This window comes from Pantherophis guttatus, chromosome 1 (assembly GCF_059756535.1).
Source record: "Pantherophis guttatus breed Tessera chromosome 1, ASM5975653v1, whole genome shotgun sequence".
Classification (NCBI taxonomy): Eukaryota; Metazoa; Chordata; class Lepidosauria; order Squamata; family Colubridae; genus Pantherophis; species Pantherophis guttatus.
The window spans coordinates 298,679,258-298,693,408 of record NC_142063.1 but is presented as its reverse complement, the minus strand read 5'-3'; the positions used below and the strand labels follow the sequence as shown (position 1 = coordinate 298,693,408).

At 39.2% G+C, this 14,151-nt stretch overlaps 1 protein-coding gene across 2 annotated transcripts in view; it reads right to left on the bottom strand.

The window, feature by feature from the left end:
• The window catches only part of LOC117671705 (spermatogenesis-associated protein 7-like), a 44,969-nt gene extending 44,203 nt beyond the window's left edge, over nucleotides 1-766 (bottom strand). The window contains exon 1 of one of the 2 annotated variants that reach the window (XM_034427815.3): nucleotides 609-766. The gene's annotated coding sequence lies outside the window, so the exon portion shown is untranslated. The remainder of the gene's footprint in view (nucleotides 1-608) is intronic. The other variant, XM_087883186.1, reaches the window with a different exon arrangement.
• Between the last annotated feature and the right edge of the window lie 13,385 nt (nucleotides 767-14,151).

Sequence of the window (14,151 nt, the reverse complement as noted above, 5' to 3'; positions counted from 1 at the left end):
CTACAGGACAGTAGGATCTACGGAAGGAGAATATTTGTAGCTGTAGTTGAAATGAGGGGTCCTTGGTGCTCTCTGATCTTGCTTGTTTTCTTGCAGGTGTTTCATTACCCAAACTCGATAACATCATCATCAGTGCTAGTGATGTCACCTAGTTAGGGTCAAAAAACACCTGCAGGAAAACAAGCAAGCTCAGAGAGCACCAAGTATAGGAGCTGATAAAGCAGCCACAAGGTTTGCAAAACTCAGGCAGCTGTTGGAGAGCTACCTGAGTCTGATTGTGTTTTCCAGAGGAACATTGAATGACAATTCGGGCAGTTTGCAGGGAAGCAAAAACCGGCACACCTAGTTAGCGCCAGACGGAATAATGCGAAGTTATTCTAGGACAGTGTTGAATTGAGAGAGGAAGGGGAAGGGGGTGGGGTCGCGGGAATGTTAGTATTTATGAAGGAAGGAAGTTTTTCTCGGTTCTTTCTCAACCATCCTGCCTTCTCCGTGACCCACCGCAGGGACTACAACGGAGAGGAGAGGTTTTTCTTTTTTGTTTGTTTTGTTTTTTGCTGAACGAACAACCAAGAGAGGAAGGGAGAAGAGACAGAGGAAGCTTTTACCTTCGGCGGCTCCTGACCGGGCGGGGCTGGGGGGAGTTCTCAGGCCGCGCCGGCGAAGGCGAGGGACGCGCGGTGTTTTCTCAGGAAGTCTGCAAAGGCTATAAGGAAAGGCCTTGGTCCGCGCTGTGGTGCGATTATTCCCATAACAACAGCAACCATAAACCGGGCAGGGCAAACAAATTGCTTGGAAACCGCCTGTCGTGGGGTCACCCCGGGGGCAGGTTGGCTTCGGTGGCAAGACTGTAGTCTCCCATGAAAGAGAGGCGAGTTGGAGATGTTGTGGGTATCTCTCGAGCACGGGAGGGGGCATTTTTTTAAAAAAAACGGGGGGGGGAATCGAAGAGGAGACTATTATAAGATAGCAGGAAGGCAAGAACAACTAGACACAAGGACAGTCCCCTCCACCCCACCCCACCCGAATGCCATCCGCTCTTCTTAACAACTAATTTCCACAACACTGTCAAATAATTTACTAAGACTGTATTACTATTATTCCTTTCTTCCTTACTAGAAATAGAAATAGAATAACAGAGTTGGAAGGGATCTTGGAGGTCATCTAATCCAACCCCCTACCCAGGCAGGAAACCCTACACCACTTCACCACTACTAGTATCTATCTCTTCCCAATTATTACTATAACCATGTGCTTGTATCTTTCAATTTATATTGTTTTTACTTGTTTCTTAGTACCATTTGATAGCTTATTATCAACCTTGACTATCACTTAAGTGTTGTATCATTTTATTCTTGATGAATGTATTTTATTCTTCTTACGTACATTGAGAGCATATACATCTAAGACAGAGGTGGGCAACTATGGCCCTTTTATGACTTGGCTGGCTTTTATTAACATGGCTGGCTCAGGAATTCTGGGAGTTGAAGTCCACAAGTCATAAAAGGGCCATAGTTGCCCACCCCTGACCTGAGACAAATTCCTTGTGTGTCCAATCACACTTGGCCAATAAAGAATTCTGTTCTATTCTAAAAAAAGAGACCAGCTCTGGGGCAGATGCTCATATCAATTAGAGAGCGAGGGTCCTGGGCTACCTGCCTCTGAGCAGGCTTACAGCCTTACCTTTGTTTTAGAAGGAGGCCTCCTTAGCACAAGGGTATTTACAGATGGTCCTCAACCTATGACCACAATCTAGCCCAAAATTTATGTTGCTAGGTGAGAAATTTATGTTGGTAGGTAAGTGAGCTTTGCCTCACTTTACCACTTTTCTTGACACATTTGTTAAGTGAATCACTGTAGTTGTTAAATTAGCAACACGGTTGTTAAGGGAATCTCTCTCCCCCCCGCCCCCGCTACCCATTGACTTTGGTTTTCAGAAGGTTGCAAAAGGGGGTCATGTGACCCTGGGATGCTGCAACAATCATAAATGGGAGTCAATTGTCAAGGATCCAAATGTAAATCATGTGAACATAGGGATGGAGCAACGGTCATAAGTTTGAAAAATGGTCATATGTCACTTTTTTCAGTGGTCGATACGTGAACTGTTGTAAGTCAAGGACTACCTGTAATGGGCAAATGAATGAACCCTGAGGAAGGAAATATGGTTCTAGCAAGGGTTTAACTTTGGGGAGATTGTGGGGTTGGCTTTCAATTTCATCGTGTCCCCCTTCCCCCTCCCCTTGATTTTAAGTGAAAAGGATTGAGTAGATGGAAAGTAGACAAGATCCTATGGTTGGTTTGTATGCTGTTCCAAGTTTCGGTAGGAAATAATTTGCTGTATAGAAGCCCAAACAGAAACATTACCTTTTGGTACTTGTGATAGTCTCTTTCTCCACCTTGGCTTTCAATACCTGCCCTCTATTTTTTCTTCTGCTTTTATGCTGGGAAACAATGCTGGCTGTAGCGATTTTGGAACCTGAAGCAAAATGTAAGATAATTCCTCCCCCCTTTAGTTTATGTGCTAATAGAAACACAGGTTGGAGGCGAGAAGATGGAATTGGTGCCCCTGTCTAGCTTCTGCTGCACTTCTGCACTATCTGCTCTGATTTAGGGAACATTTTCTTCCAACTAAGTGATTTTAGTAATCCCACTGAGCTCTTCATAAATAATGCATTTTTATTTCAAAGTAGTCATGTTTATTGGAGAGTTTTAAAAGCTTCCCTAATTATCTCTATTTAGAGAAATGCTTTTTTTAAATAAAAAAAATTAGTCCCCGAGTTCTCAGCTCCACACAATAAAGGTTAGAAAAGTATGCCTCACTGCAGCAAGTTGCAAAGAAATCAATCATCCTTTGTACTGCTTTTCAAATCTTGGAGAAAGCACAAAGCCTTCTGAATATGCTATTAATGCGCCTTGAGAGATGAAACGTGCACACCTGCTAGTAGTGTATCACCATCTCTCTACTTGATTTGAAATCCATAACATCACAGTCGCTCAAGTACTAATAGAGAATATATGTGAGAACTCATGCCGTGCTCCTAAATAGTGATGCAGGAGGAGGGTAAATTGTGATTCCAAACTTAGTTTGTTTCAGCCTTCTACTCATCTTCATTCTGGAGTGGAAGTCTGTCTTTCAGCGGTCTCCTGGGCAGGTTGCTGTTGGAGTTCTGATATGCTTTGGATGCCACTATCCAACTTCCACTCTGGGGAGGGAAGGTTGTAGCAAAGTGTATGCAACCATTAATTTAGGGTTGCCATATTTAATAAGTTATCTCCCCACCTCACTAGAAACCCTGTACAAGAAGTGTGTGTGTGTACACAAATACACACATCTCTCTCTGTGTGTATACACAAGAGAAGAGAAGAGAGAAGAGAAGAAAAGAGGAGAGAGAAGAGGAAAGAAGAGAAGAGAAAAGAGAAGAAGAGAAGAGAGAAGAGAAGAGAAGATATTTGGGTTTCAACATAACAAAAGAGCATGAAAGTTTCAGAATTGGTGTGAATTTATTGAATGGAGCTTACAACCCTTTCTTCATTTTTAGAGTTGAGATATGGAATTTTATTACAATAGGATACCTTCCTTTCTGGGGCAGATATATAATTTATATTTGTTGATAAAGAAATAAAGGGAGTATAGATCTATTTCAAGCTATTTAGCTCTCATTAGCTAGTCATACCCTTACTCAGATTCGAACTTTGCTGTAAATTGGATAAGAAGAAGTTACTTATTTCATACATATTAACAGATGGGTTATGAGATCAAGAATTTTATATTTTTTAACTATGGGGATTTATGTTTCTTGTGACAAGGGGGTGGGGAATCAGTTTCTTACAGGGACATTCTTCTCTTTCTTCTTTTCTCTCCCCCCACTTTCCATCTTGTACTATTTTTAATTGTTCTTTTTAAAAACCTTAATAAAATTATTGCAAAAATCTAGTTACTTTTAAGTTAGAATTACCATATTCTGGTCAGCAGAAATCCAGAAAGCCACTAGAGGGCAGGAAGGAAACATAGGATGCCCAGCTATTTGTTGCCATCTACTGATTTTATCATGTTATTTATTTAAAACGTTTAGATAGTTGCCCATTTTATAACCAACATGGGTAGCTCCAGTGGTGGAATTCATTTTTTTAAATACCGGTTTTGTGGGAGTGGCTTGGTGGGCATGGCAGGGTAAGGATAGTGCAAAATCTCCATTCCCATCCCACTCTGGGGCCAGCCAGAGGTGGTATTTGCCGGTTCACCAAACTACTCAAAATTTCCGCTACCGGTTCTCCAGAACCTGCTGAATAGCACCCCTGGGTAGCTCCTAATCAAAAGTAAAAACAACATTGAAACTTTGACAGTGTGGATCTGGTAAGCTTAATTTTAATACTGATGAGCCCAGGAGAAAAACCTTAGACTTAAAATATTGATTTATAACCATGAATAAGAACATATTTTAGGAAATTGGACTACTTAGAGAAGTTTAGGTCCATATTGTTTACTGAATCCTAGTCATTCTCATTGATTTGTGAGCTATGAGAACATATCTTGTTCTCACCTGGTAATAACGGAAAAACTTGGAGCTGCTGCGGAAGGAGACACCAAGGGTCTTATTTTATATTCCCGATAGATTTGATTCCTAGGCAACCATCCTATTTATTAGGCAAAAAATACAGACTTAACTATTAACTTTCTGTGTAGTTTCAGAGTGGTATATGGATGACAGAAGGATTTTTTTAGTCGGCTGCCAAAAATGAGAGGTTTAGCAAAGCACAGTAAAATGTGGCTTTAGGGAATGTCCTGCGAAGTGTTCTGATTGTATAAACATAACCAAACTGTGGGACACAAGCTAATGCAAATTCTCCATGGAATGACTCATAAATAAAAGCAAATTAATAAGTGTATTGTTCCCTCCCCCCATTTGTGCTTAAAAAAGCACAAATATGATCAACACTAAAGAATGCTTTTGAACAAGAATAGCAAGCCATAACTTTGAACACAGCTTATATTTATTAGTTTTGGTTTCTGTGCTTGTTGACCTGTGCTTTGATGACATAGCACATTCATGAGAGTCAATAATCAGATAATTTCTTCCCTCCTCAGGAGACAAAAGTTTTAAAATAAGAATTGCAATTAGTAGTTCCCTTTAGTTAGCAGAAGAAGCAGTAAGGTGATAAAAGGCATAACCTCTTGTTGTTGCCAGACTTCCTGTCTCATCTGAATTTAATAGGAAATTTGGTGTGGTTCAAAATTTATTTAAAATAATTAAATGATAGGCAGAGAGGCATCGTAGTTGGGAGAGTAAAAATTGAGCTATTGTGGATGAATTGCAGAAATCCAGATGACCACAACTCTAATTCTTCACTGTCTCCTAGACATTGTCCAGTGTTTTACAGTGGGATGTGTTACCTTTATTAGCTCATGAAATGTTTATAAGTGTGATGCCTGTCCAGAAAGCAAACAGATGTAAATTATGATCAGCCTGAGGGCCCAGCAAAATTGGCATTTTGTCCTCTGTGTATTGTGTATGTGTATAGTGTCAATGGGTGTACTCGCTGTAGCAGCCATTTTGTGAATTGGCAAGCATCAATTTTGGATAATCTACAACATGATCTCAAATTTCATATATATCTACAATCCCCCTAAAGTTGACTGCTCCTGGTTCAAACAGCTTTATTTTATTTTGCACATTATTTATATGACAGTTGAAGGCATGACATTCTATATGTGTATGTATGTACCATATGTATGTATGTGTATTAACTATTGGAATTGGTATCTACCAACTCTCCTTTTGCTTTTTAAATCCAGGATTTGACTGAAAGAGCAAAGATGGAAAATTGTTTGAGTGATTTTTTAAAAATATAAATGGTGTTAAAAGAAGTAGAGAAATGTTCAGGACAGCTGTAAAGTATGTAAACAGCTACTTTGCTGTAGTGGTTAAGGCATCGAGCTACAAATTGGGAGATTCTGACTTCTAGTCCTGCCTTCTATGCCTTACAATGCAAATACTATTTAGTATATGGATTTTTTTGTTTTTGTATTTTTGCTACCGAACTAATAGTTGCTTAAGACATAAGGAAAGAGAAATTTATGAGGAATGCAGTATGGAACAAAGAAAAGGATTAAGCAACCAGTATAAGCTACCAGTATGATAGACATTTGATCAGAAATAGCCTTCTTCAAATATAGCAGACATAAACACTTCACATGATTCTTGGAATCCCTTAATTTCTTCATGCAACAAATTCTTAAAGCATGCTTTCAAAATAGAATTTGCCAGGAAGTCTAAATTATTGTATGTGGTTTTTTTCTTCATCATCAATTTAAAAGTAATGATCCAGAAGCTTGGACCAACAGGAAGGATGTGAATGAAGAGAGGCCTTTAAATAGCTTGTTGACAAATCTAATACACATTTCAAAAACAATATCCATCAGCGTTTTGTACAACTCGTCCTGTACTGCGTGATGCTGTATCCCTGAGGGATACATACTGGCTCAATTTTCACAACTCTGGTTGCTATCCTCTCTTCTACAGGAAACTATGTGTTAACCCGTGAACTATAAATTCTGCTTCAGGAGAATATCAGGGAAACCACAGCCTATCATTTTTCTGTCTTTAGCAATAGAGGAAGAAGTCCATCCACATGTTGAATACTTCATCCACATGAATAAAATTGAAAGATGTGAGATCAGATGCATCTACCATTTCCTCACTAGAACTACTCTGGGTTAATGCTCCATCAACATGACAGAATGTGAAGAAAAATGAAGAAAATGATCATCATTTGTCATCAATTGTTCACCTGCTTTCATTTTCTGTAGGCATCCCTGCCTCCCAAAATCTGGTGATTTACAAACTGCCAAAAACAAGGAAAGGGGTCTTGAAAAAAGGAAACAAAGCACCAATTTGCATTAAAGTTTCACATGCTCATTTGTTTATATGCATGTACTGTACATCAAGCAATTACTATCATTTAAATAGTAAAATAATTATACCACAGTAGAGAAAATTGCAAGTGTTTTTACTGCTTTGATGTGAAGGCCCCTAATTCATTATTGTGGAGCAGCAACTGTGGTGGCACAGTGGTTAGAATGCAGTATTGCAGGCTAATTCAGCTCACTGCCAAGAGTTAACTCCTCACTGGCTCAAGGTTGACTCAATCTTCTATCCTTTCTGAAGTAGGTAAATGAGGACCCAGATTGTTGGGGACAATATGCTTGACTCTGTAAACAGCTTAGAAAGGGCTATAAAGCACTGTGAAGTAGTGTTATTGCTATTGCTATTGTATTGTTATGAAAGTCCTTTTGGCTTGGTCATTAATGTCATAGACCAGTGATGGTGAACCTTTTAGACACTGAGTGCCCAAACTGCATGCACGCGCATGCCCAAACTGAAAAGTGCGAATGTGCGCATGTGCAAACATGCACATGTGCAAACATGCACATGCGCAGATATGCATTCACAGACATATGCATGTATGCATGCGCAGACATATAGCACATGCACAGGCATGCATACGTGCATGCACAGCAGAGACCCGAAGACCAGCTGGCCAGCAGGAGGTGCTGGCCAGCTGGTGCGGCACCAGCAGTGCGGCAAGAGGTAAGATCTTTTTCTTTCGTGAGCTTCTGTTTTGTCGTTTGCAGGGAAACAGAAGCTCATGAAAGAAACGCCACAGAGATCTGACCTGCGGCAACAGCGTGCACGCCAGTAGAGAGGGCTCTGTGTGCCACAGGTTTGCCATCACGGTCAATAAGCAAATGCAGCTAGTATCACTGTATTTGTATTCAAAACTTAATAGCAGTCCCAATTTATTTTTTGTTTCTGTGTCAGTCTGTAATTTTGAGCCTTATTGAATAACATTATCATCCCTAAAGAAGAAGCACAGAGACAACCAGTAAGAACTTTGAAATCTCACTTTCAGCTTCCATGACTTCGGATTCCATATAAGTTACACAAATTAATATTTCCGTCATTGAAAGTACCATTTTGGAATATAGGCATGTAATAAGGGCTGTTTGGCCCTTTGAAGTCATGGAAAGGATTTGCAGCACATTTTACCTATATGGAATTTCAATAGACTAACTGTATTCTGGACAGAGACTCATGTTCTTGATTTATTTTTAAATGACATGCTTCTTATATTTCTGAGGATCAACTATCTAGGAACAAAGACTCAAAATAGAGAGTCAGGCTTTGAAATTGTGTCCCTGTGAAAACTAAGAGATCAGCACATTTAGATATTTAGTGAGGATATAATGACCTTACATTTGTAAAGTAGGACAGTGTTTGCACAAAGAGCTCTGAGCAAAAGCTACTCCAAGGTCAGATTAATTGAAAATATTTTTTCTCTCTGGCCTGGAGTTTGAGGGTGGGTGGTATTATGTTCTGCTGATATTTCTCCTTCCTCCAGGGCCAGTTTTGTTGTGGGTGAAAGAGAGGTCTATGCCACAGTCTCTGCCTGGTGGTTTGTCTCAAGGCTCCATGCTCTCTTTCCTCTCCTGTTTAACAAGTTCATAAAGCAGCTGGATAAGGCCATCTGATGTTCAGGATAAGGTATCTCCAACCTGGGGGAAGTCAAAGAGTGAGGTTTACCAAGCACACTTATAGTCTATATCAGGATTTACTTTGTGGTGAAATTATTTCTCTACCTTCATGGTATCTGTGAATAATCAAATAACTCTGTTTCAGGTACACAGTCCTTCCTGAGTAAGGAGGAGCTGGGGCAGTCCTTGCAGGGTTACTGTAAAAAATAATTTCATCACATAAAGTCACTTGGGTTGCTAGGAGCTGAAGTCTGGCTCGGCAATACCTTTGGAAGTGGATAAGGTCTTTGGGGCTGTGAGTTTGGCTACTTGTGTTCTGGACCATTGCTCCTCGTGATTGCTTAAAGCATCCTGGGATGCGGTATGTGGTTAGGCCCAAGTGTTAATTAATGCTTCTGTGCAGAAAAGCATGCTCTGAAGGAAATAGCAGGGCTGTCTTAATGCATAGGTCTGATGGCTCTATGAGCATAGGGGCCCCATACTAATCTGTGTATGTTAACCCTTCAGTGCACCTTGTATCATATAAATACAGCAATATAATTATTACATTTTACTGCATTTTTAAAATTAATACTAACATGCAAATATATGTTTAATTTTATCGACTATTTACATTTTTATTCCTGTGAGTAGGTGTCATAGGGGCCCCAGTATACTGCTTTGCCCGGGGTCCGTAATGCTGTTAAGACAGTCCTGAGAGAAAGTGGTGAGCCCCCTTATCAAGAGGCCATTTGTAGGAGGAAGGCTGGCAGAGTCAGGGAAGGAGTTAAAACAGAGATCATCTTAGAATCCCTATGTAGCCACAAATTCAAACCAAGTTCAACCCCCCTTGAATGCCATTGACCCTAATCTGGTTCTAATCAGATGCTGACCATTAGTTGAGAAGATTCCTGTGCATAAACTTTAAGCAATAAATCGGTTAAGTTGAATCTTTATATCTGGACCTGGTTTTTCATGCCTGACACTATCCTTGTACCCAACAGTATTAGACAACTTATGTCCAGTCTCCAATCTTCCTTTTCAGGGAAGGTTATTGAGAGTGTGGCTAGTATATAGCTACAAAGAACCCTGGAAGAAGTGGATTAGTTGGACCTTTTACAGTCTGGCTTCAATCTAGAGCAGAACAGTGAAATGGCATTGGTTGTACATGTCAATTTGTTCTAGTAGGAAAGACAGCGTTCAAAGTTATGTGAGTAGGTTTCTTCTCTATCTTTCTTCTATCTCCCTATCTCTATAAAACTGTATTACTGTTAGATTTGGTGATAGCAGTGCCTCAGATAGAAGGTCCATTCAGAGAGTGGTAAGAACAGCTGAGAAGATTGTGGGAAACTCGCTTCCCATTATTCGGGATACTGCTTATAAGCGCTATGTGCTTAGAGCTGGAAGCATTGTTAGATACCCCACACACCCATTTAATGCTCTGTTTCTGTTGCTCCCCTCTGGAAGGAGGTTTCAAAGTACTTTTTGCAGGACTACAAGATTCTGTAACAGCTTTGTTCCCTATGCCATCCATCTGGTAAACTCGCAAGATTTATTTTTCTTGCCGTGTACATGTATATATCTGAATTAGACTGTGTTGTTTTTCTGTGTCATATAATATATGTGGGTATAAGCATATTTTTTTGTCATGTTTTGAAGTTGATATTGGAGGTGGTGAACTTTTGAGAGTTGTATGCAATGAAATTTCATTTTAATGTATGCCGATTAGTGTACATTTAAAGTGACAATAAACCTAAGTCTAAGTTCTAAACCTTATAAAAATAAGAGCTTGTTCCACCCATGTGTTTTCATCATAGTCACGTGGAGAATACCAGATGCAATACCAAATGCTGTTACCCAATCAAACATGTACAAGAGAGAACTGAAGTAGCTTGTCCTGAAGAAACATAGAAAAGCTAAATCCCCCCTTTTAATGCCTCAAATAGAATTGCATTCAGTTTTCTGTTTGGTTACTGTATGCTTAAGATCTCTCCCCACCCCACCCCCTCTCTCTACGTTTCGAGATATATTTTAATGGAAAATAGTATAAAAATGTTTAAATAAGTAAATATATAAATGATTGACAAACAAACAAATAATGGGTACTTATGGATTCCTTCCTTTCTCCTTCTCTCCCTCCCTCAAACCAGCAGTCTGATTTAAACTTATTATTTTAAGTTATTAATAGACTAAGGATATTGAATTTGATAGTCCCAGAGAGCAAATGACAAATGCTTAAATAAGATGATATAATTTGATTCAATTATTATATCCTGAGATTCCAGATAAAATAATTATCGGAAATAATTTCCTTCTCAGAAAACCTAGCCAGGCAAATAAAGAGACAAATGATCAAAAGAATTAGAGGCACACAGACAAGCAGTATTGTGGTTTATAAGCTCAGCTGTGTATATATCAAGCTTATCAACTCTAATGTTGTGGTTCGTGCTAGTCTTTCCTGTGAGGGTATTTGACATATGTGTTAAACTGCAAATTCCATATGTCTACTCTCCGTCTGTAAAGGCTATTCCAGGGTCCTCCCTCATTCTGTCAATCTTTTCTCAATCTTGAATCACTTTCCTCATCATCCCCACCCCTCTCATATAAAAGGGTTAATATACTGGGACAAAGGGCAATAGCCTGCAGATATGAATATTTTTAATCAAAATACCAAAGTTTTACAAACTAATACTTATAGAATTGGATTTTTCTAGCCCCTAGTGTTGCCATGGGTGACTGTAAATCAAAATAGATTTACTCTAGGATCAGAGAATTACTTATTATTATTTATTATTATATGATTATTTCCTCTAGAAAAAACTTTTTCTAATACTGAATATCCAAAACAGGAGTACAACTGCATCATCTCTACCAAGATATTAGGATTTTAGTCAAATGGCATCTGGAAATCCAAGACTGAGAATGAATGATCTATGCCAGTGGTTCTCAACCTGTGAGCCACAGAGCTCAAGGTGGGGTGGGGGCAGGGGTGAAATGCTCCCAGTTTGGACCAGATTGCGCGATCCGGTAGCGATGGCGGTGGGTGGTTCAGAGAACTGGTAGCAGAAATCCCTGTCCCCACCCATGCCCAGTTGAGCTGCGTGATCATCAGAGGCTTTTTAAAAACTTTTAAAAGCATTTTTTCTACAAATGCTTTTAAAGATTAAAAAAAAAAGCCTCTGATGATTGTGCAGCTCAGCTGGGATCGTCAGAGCCTTTTAAAAGCATTTTTTCTACAACCTCTTTGGCCGAAGAGGTTGTAGAAAAAATGCTTTTAAAAGTAAAAAAAAAAAGTTGGCCACGCCCACCCAGTCACATTACCACCCCCCCCACCAAACCACATCCACAGAACTGGTAGTAACAAATTTTACATTTCACCACTGGGTGGGGAGTGCAATGTCCTCACGGCAGGTCCACAAAGGCTTGAAGAAATGTTATTGAGATAAGTCTTGGGGGTCCGTGGCCATAGTCAGTGGCCACAAAAGGTATTTAGAAGGGTCCATGGTGAAGGGAACATTAAGAATCACTGATCTAGAGCTTATATAGCAATATGGGTGATTATCTTCTTAGATCACTTTTATTCCAATCAGGTCAGGATCACTGCATTAAGTGTCAATGACCTCCTTATCTGGCTTGTGGAATTCCAAACAGGGAAAACTGTACATGGAGGTGTTTAATTATCCTAGTTAATTAACTGCACAGTATGCCAATAAAATATTTTGTAATATTATATTAAAGAAGGTTAATAACCATGCAAACAGTAGAAATCTTCAGTACTCTACTTGAGAGTTCCCCAACCTTTCCAGCTCTGGTGGACCAGTGGAGAAGAGGGCAGGAGGGGGCGTGGGGTGGAGAGGGGATGGTTTCACGTGTGAACGCGCCGCTTTCACTACACTCACTCACCACTTCTGCAGCCTGGTTCCGAACAGATTGCGGCCTGGCAGTGGACCATGGACCAAGGGTTGGGTCCACCTGCTCTACTTTACCAATTATTTGGATTACATGGCTTTTTTCTTCTTCTTCTAAATCCAACATCTACGCAAGGCTGTAAGGTTTGAACTAAATGCATTTCTGATTCCTTCCATCTTCTCCTAGGCAATATTTTTTAAAGGAATCAGCATTGACCACACTGTCTGAGAATTATGGAAATTATAATCCAAAATCTCTGGAGGACATCAAATTGAAGAAATCAAGAACTAACCAATTTACTGCCTGCATACATTCAAAATACAGTTAGTACTGAATTTAGCAGTAGTAATTATTTCTATACTGTGGGTTACATTGTACATATTAGTGAATTATAATTCTGTTTTGTACCTCAAGTGCAGTTCATATAATAGAATGTAGAGATATAAATATTTTAGAAAATGGGAATTAGTGAGGTACATTATTAACCAAAAGAAAAGTAAGTGTTGTACAATTAATGCGTCTTTTTTTCCCTTTGAGCTTTTGCAAGAATTGGACCACATTCTTCACTATCCTTTTACAGAAAAGATATTATCCTTTCAACATTTAACTAGAATTCAAAGACAGAATAATTGCAACAACTAGCAATACGTGTAATCCTTAACTTTACGACTATATTTGGGACTTTGGGACTCGAATTACTATAATAAGTCAGTGCAGTCTTAAAGCGAGTCATCATGTGACCGTTCCTGCTACAGCATTCATTAAGTGAATCCATTGTAAAATGAAAAACCGGTGTTAAATGAAAGCTTGTAAGTCAAGGACTGCCTGTATCTCCTTTGTAATCTAGAGTCTGAATTTTTACATGACAGCTGCACTCTAACTAAAATTGATGCATTCTAAAACGATATAGGTGTGAACTGTGTTTGTATCAGATAGATCCACATGTGCTTTTTAGACATTTTTCACTCATAACAGAAAGAATGTGAAGGAGCAAAAAAAATACACTGCGAAACTCAGAGAAGTTCAGAAGTGGAATGATAATTGTATTCCAATGATAATTGTATGCCTGAAACCAAGTTCAGTTCCAAGCTTCAGAAAAGTTTATCTCTTAATGGAACTTTAAACAAAATCATTAAGAATTCCTACCTATAGTCTAAATGAAAACGGTCCAATCTAGGCACCGAGATATCTCTCCTGAAGAAGTTGGCCTTCACATTCAACAATGTCCTCAAATGGAAGGGAAGACATGGAGCAAAATAGTCCTGATAATCTAACTATACCAATGGCAATTTGCAATAGTAAATGGGCTAATTACCCTTTCTTATTTAATGCCATAGCTCCTTAATCAAGTGCATAGCTGCGGATTAAATGCCAGGGATATTGAAAAGGTAGAATGTCAGCCATCTGACTTTTTAATACCAACCAATAAAGCAAATAACGATATTTTTCAAATTAATATCTGGAGTAATGTGAACAGGCCACACCGTTAAGGTCATGCCTCCACTTGTACGTGGAATTATTCATTGTTCACACGCAGTTGCTGTCAGTGCAGTATAAGATTCTTAAAAATGAACAAGAGACTTGGCCATCCAATTATTTTGTAGGCCAAGGAAGACTTTATGAAGTGGAACATGTAGATGTAGTGCTTTGCTGCTATTAGAATATCTGAATGCAAGGACAGTTAGAACAATTAGTGGAATGACTTGCTTCCAGAAAATCTCCAACACTGG